We start from the raw sequence: 6,439 nt of genomic DNA, 5'->3' as shown, positions 1-6,439 counted from the left end.
ATTTAAATAAAATTGTTTGAAAATACATTCAATTTGATGGTATTTTTGTTGTTGGCTTAAAATGAGATCATTATCAATTTTCCATAAAGATGGAGAAATATGGATAGAAAGAGTAAAAGCTCACATTAGTATACATTACACATAGTATACATACATAGTAAACAATACGTAGTATTGTTTCTAAGTACATTTATTGTATTAAACAAGGATGCATATCTGTATATGGGAGTATGGTAATTCCAAAGACCATTTAGAAAAGGAATAGATGCTTAGATGCTTAGTTTCAAAGGCCATTTTGCCTCAGTTGTTAGCTCTATCCACCTAGTTTCTAGCTTTTCTTTTGACAGGACTTAATTTTTTTCAATCCTTATCCTTTTTAAAGAAAATTTTTTCTTAGGCACCTGCTGACAGTTATCCTTTTCAATGAAAGATTAAGATATTTCCACTTTATTACTTTCTAGATATTTGAAATGAAGTGAAGCATAATTAAGAATTGGTCTCTCCAATTCAGCTACAGTCAGAACAATAGATTTAATGAACAACAGTGACAAAATTGAGGAGGTGGCTTCCTATTGTGAGTAGAGTTGAACTTCATTAATTCAAAACTGACCTCCTTAAGAAGGGGTAGCAAGAAATTTTGCTGTTCTATTTCTGTAGTCTCATTCCTTCCTGCCTCCCCTTCCTATATCAAGTTCTCTTTCAACTTTCCCTTTTTGGGAAGCAACAAATGGGGAAAAAATTTTTATAACAAAAACCTCTGAACAAGGTCTAATTTCTCAAATTTATAAGGAGCTAAGTCAATTGTACAAAAAAATCAAGCCATTCCCCAATTGACAAATGATATGAATAGGCAGTGTTCAGATAAAGAAATAAAAACTATCAATAAACACAGAAAAAAGTGTTCTCAATCTTTCATAATTGGAGAAATGCAAATCAAAAACAATGCTGAGGTACCACCTCATACCTAGCAGATTAGCTAATATATCAATAAAGCAAGATAATAAATGTTGGAGAGGTTGTGGCAAAATTGGGACACTAATGCATTGCTGGTAGAGTTGTGAATTTATCCAAACATTCTGGAAGGCAATTTGGAAGTATGCCTAAAGGACCTTGAATGCATGGCCTTTGATCCAGAAATATCACTACTAGGCTGTACCCTAAAGAGAAAATAATGAAAAATATTTGTACAAAAAATTCATAGCTGCATTCTTTGTGATGGCAAAAAATTGAAAAATGAGGAGGTGTCCCTCAATTGGGGGATGGCTGAACAAATTGTGGTATCTGATGGCAATGGAACACTATTGTGCTATAAGGATTGATGAACTAGAGGATTTTTATATGAACTGGAAGAACCTCCAGGAACTGATACAGAGTGAAATGAGCAAAACCAAGAGAACATTATACACAGAAAGTGAAACATTGTGGAACAATACAATGTGATGGACTTTGCTAATACAAGACAATCCCAAGTGACTTATGAGAAAGAACACTATCTACATTTAGAGAAAGAACTGTGGGAACAGAAACAGAAGAAAAGCAAATGACTTCTCCGTTTATATGGATAGGTGATTGGAGGTTTTGGTTCTAAAAGATTGCTCTATTGCAAAAATGAATAATATGGAAATAGGTATAAGTGATAACATTTGTATAACCCAGTAGAAGGGCATATTGGATCTGAGAGGGGAGGAAATAGGGGAGAGAAAGAAAATTAAATATGTAAACATGGAAAAATATTTTAAAAATAAAAAAATTAAAAATTAAATTAATAGGTTTTTCCTCTGTAAAAATTTTCAAGGGTAAGTGTTTTTTTTTTTTTTTGGAGGTATTTTGAGGCTCCTGTGCACAATTAGCAAATTTCCTGGATGTTTTCCCTTCCCTCTTTAGTCATAAATCTGAGTCAGCTGGGCAGATTCTCTGTGTATGGAGTTAAGGAGCAAGGATTTTGCCTTAGACAAGCTCTCGAATCTCTGCAGTCCTTCTCTGGGCACTCCTGGGGCACTTCCCAGGGGCACTCAAGGTCTGCGCTCTCCTGTTCGCCTGGGTTTCGGGTCTAGCTGCTTTCAGGGGTAGTTCTCTGGCCATCCTAGTCAGCTCCTAAGGACCTAGAAGTGCCCCTTGATCCCTCTAGAGGTACTCCTTGCTCACTCCCTGGTTCTGGTTGGTGCCCTGGCTCTGGGCACCTGAGGTCTGCATTCCCTCCTGTGCTGGGGTTTCCTGCCTAGTTGCTTTCAGGGGTGGGTCCCCTGCGGTCCTAGGATCTTTAAATAGTGGACACATGCCTTAAAATTACAGAGATGTTATCTCCAAATCCCTTCCTGGAATAGTATTGTTAATACTTCTTTTTTGACAGTATGCTCATTTGTTACTCACAAAGTAGAATTCCAGCACATATTTGTATATTTTGCTGTACCTTATATGATGATTTCTGACTGATTCTTTTTCCTACTTGTTTGCAATATTTAGATTCAATAATTTGGGGTACAGTTACATGAGAAAATATAATTTGGCAAAAGAAGGGCAAAACAGAGATAGAGGTAGAGGCACTGTATCCAAGTTTGCTTTAGATAAGCAGGTAAAATTTTAATTTCTTTGAAGTCTCATTCTTTTAAAAAATAAAGTATAGAGGGGCAGTTGGGTAGCTCAGTGGAATGAGAGCCAAGCCTAGAGTCCAGAGGTCCTGGGTTCAAATGTGATCTCAGACACTTCCCAGCTGTGTGATGCTGAGCAAGTCACTTAACCCCCATTACCTAGCCCTTACTGCTCTTCTGCCTTGGAAGCCATACACAGTATTGATTTCAAGATGGAAGGTAAGGGTTTAAAAAAATAAAGTATATTGATGCCTTTTTTGTTCGTACATAGCAGTTATTTTTGATTTTAACTACCTCATCTACATTTTCTTCTCACCACACTGACTTTTTCCTTGTGCAAAAGGAAAATATTTAAGCAAAGTCAACCTCCACAAAGAATAGGTCTCTATATCCCTAATTATTTCTTTCTCTTTTGGGAGGGATGTGGTTTGTTTCATTATCCTCTTTCTGGTATCAACATGATCATTATTGCCATTCAGAATTTTGACTTTTTCCCCAGTTTTTGTTTCATTTGTATATGTAATATTGTTTACTATGTTTCTATTGTAACCTTGACTACCATTACCTTCACTTCCTAGAATGCCATTCAGGTTAAATTCCACCCCTGCCTCAGGGTTGTCTAGTACCATTAAAGTGGTAAAGGGTGTCTGAGCTCTCAGCAAATGGCTCCATACTTCACTGATGATGTTCCTCACCATCTTGAGGTCCCTGTATCCCAGTTCCTTTTAGCCACTAATAATCTGGACAGTGGTTACCTAAAGATATCTTCACACTTATAATATTGTACTCCCCCAAAAACATGGGAGGAAAAATCTTCTTCCCTTATATTACCATAGTTTCTAGGGTGAGGAAGAATATTAGGTTCATAGCTTAGTTGGGTAACCATTGAGCACAGAAATCCCAGTTCCATGTCCAAAGTCTTCTTCAAATTCTAGGCAGGGTGCTTGCTTCTCAGAGCTTCTCTGTTGGACCAACTGGCTTCAACAACTTTAATGGAATTCTGGCTCCAAGATCACCAAGTGCTCCAATTCCCAATTCTGCTGTGATTACTGTCAGCACTTGAAAGAGAGGACAAATGGTACAGAATAGAAACATGCCCAGACCCAATTTCAGAGCCCCCATCAAAGAGGGAGAGTAGGGAGAGGAAATTCTTCCCCTCTTATTCTTTCAATTCATGGTATCTGCATTGGTGGGTGATTTGGGAGTTTCCCCTTCTGGACAAAGCAGAAAAGAGAGACCGAGGCAGAAAGAGTAAGAAATGGGCAGCCAAATGGAAGTCACCCCTACACCAACTGGAATACTGGAACAACTTTTGGAATACTCCAAAAGCTCCTCAGGGTATCTCCATGTTAGGAGGACTAGGCATGCCCACACACTTCAGGTTACACACAATTATCTCCTTGTGCCTGTGCCATTATGTTTTCTGGTTCTCCTATTTCATTAAAGATCAGATCATAAAGTCCTCCCATATTTATTTGAGTTATTTTTCCTTCATAGAAAGGTGCCATAGCATTCCTATATCACAATTTGTTTAGCCATTCTACAATTCAAGGGCACCTATGTAATTTCTAGTTCTTTGCTATTACAAAAATACTCCCATGGGTTTTCTGGTACTTTTGTGCAGGAATCTAATTTTTCAGCCATCTTCTCTAGCACACGCTAATTTTCCATATGCAGGCAACCAATGATTTGAAAGAGTGTGAAGTCAAAGCTATAGACAGAATGCTAAGTAAAGAATAGTCCAACACAAAAGGAGGGAAAGTACTTTAACTTTACCCTGGCGACAGGAATGTAGGATAATGGCTGTACAGCTTTCTCCTGCATGTGAGATTGCCAAGTGTCTTTGAAGCTTAATAAAAACTTTAATTAATTTGCATGCCGAGGATACTAGCTGCCAGGGAAAGAATTTACTTACCTGACCCAGCTAGGAGAAAGTTCTGTGGGACATTAAGTTGCAAGGATGTGTGAAAAAAGAAAAAAAGTCTTCTTAGCCAGTTTGAATCAGCTGGGTATAAAGATTTGCCTAATACAGAGCTGTTGGTTAGTCTCTAGGTACGCTTCCCCAGGGAAGTCTCACAAAAAAGTGATAAGAATGAAGTTAATATTGTAAGTCCAACAGATGGCCAGAGTAAATGACAGCTTTGGAGGTGGAATGAAGCAGGAGCAAAGCACAGTAATTAGCAGAGACAGAGCCATGAGATAAATATTCCAGGTGTAAATCATTCTTTCGTTTACTTTGATGTGTGAACTGTCCAAGAAGTCTTCCCTTTTTCCCTGGTGCGGAAGTCTGTGGGAGATTGTACCCCCTTTGTATTTGAAGGCTGAAAATGATTCTATGACTTGATTTTCCCAGATTATTTACTTTGGAATTCAGTCTCAACTAAATGTTTTGCTATTTGATTTATGGTCCCTTCTTGGTCTATTGGTAGAGAAGACTCTGGATGGGAACTTAACCTGTATTTCCACAACTATACAGGAATATCTCAGAGATATGATGGGTTTGGTTCCAGACTACCACAGTAAAGTGAATATTACAATAAAGTAGTCATATGAGTTTTTTGGTTTCCCAATGCATATAAAAATTATGTTTATACTATAGTCTATCAGCTGGGTTATTTCTAAAAAATGTACATGGCAATTCAAAATACTTTATTGCTAAAAAAGTACTAATCATTGCCTGAACCTTCATCGAGTTTTAATCTTTTTGCTGCTTCAATGCTGATGGCTGTTAAAAGATGGTGGTGGTGGTTGCTGAATGTTGGGGTGGCTGTGGCTACTTCTTGAAGTAAGACAATGAAGTTTGCTTCATCAATTGAGTCTTCCTTTTAGTTGAGCACTTAGTGATCATTGTGTGCTTACTCATTAGCATAATTTCAATATTGCTATGTCTCAGAGAATAGGGAGACCTGATAAGAGGGAGAGATAAGGAAATGGCTGATTGGTAGAGCTGTCTTAGATTCACTTTGTGGCACCCCAGAACAATTACAAAGATAACATTAAAAATCACTGATCATAGATCACCAGAGCAAATATAGTAATTATGAAAATTTTAAAATATTGGGAGAATTACCGAATGTGACAGAGAGTAAGTACATGCTGTTGGAAAAATGGCACTGATAGACTTGCTCAGGTTTGCTACAAACCTTCAATTTGTAAAGAAAAATAATGCAGTATCAGTGAAGCACAATAAAGTTAAGTACAATAAGATGAGTATGAATGTAACTATCTAAAATACCTTATACTCGACATGGGGTGGTGGAGAATTCTTAATCAAGCAGGAACCAATTGTAATGGAATTATACAGCCATGTAAATCTAGACCATTTCCCTAAAACAATTGAAAACCTGTAGATGATTGCTTTGGAGAAGTATTTTGTAAATGTCAAAGATGATTTTATTAACTGTGTAGATAGGGTTCATTATTTTTCATAACATTTTACTATGTTCTACTCAAGGGCATGGACTATGACTTAATAAAATTATTTTCTACAGCACCCAAGACAACCTTATGCATGCATGAATGTTTATTCTATGTTACTTAGCAGTGCTTGGCTATGTATATAACCCAGATATACACATAGACTAAAGATGAAGGTTAATATTTTGAGGTCTAAATATGCTGGTCAAAAATTTAAAATAATGAATAAAGCATTTATCTATATGTTTTAATGAGTATATATTTATCTTGATTTCCAATAAGATACATAAATAAAGGAAATAAGAACTACAAGGAAGGAAATCAATTTCACCATTATAATAAAACCTTAGAATATACTAGAAAAAAGTTCTTTTTTTTGCTTTCAAATGAAATACAGAATTTTGTCATTGTTAACTTTCTTGAATCCCTTATAG

The sequence above is a fragment of the Monodelphis domestica genome, chromosome 4 (assembly GCF_027887165.1).
Source record: "Monodelphis domestica isolate mMonDom1 chromosome 4, mMonDom1.pri, whole genome shotgun sequence".
NCBI classification, from domain to species: domain Eukaryota; kingdom Metazoa; phylum Chordata; class Mammalia; order Didelphimorphia; family Didelphidae; genus Monodelphis; species Monodelphis domestica.
The sequence above is the reverse complement of the archived record's forward strand: the minus strand, read 5'-3'. Positions refer to the sequence as shown.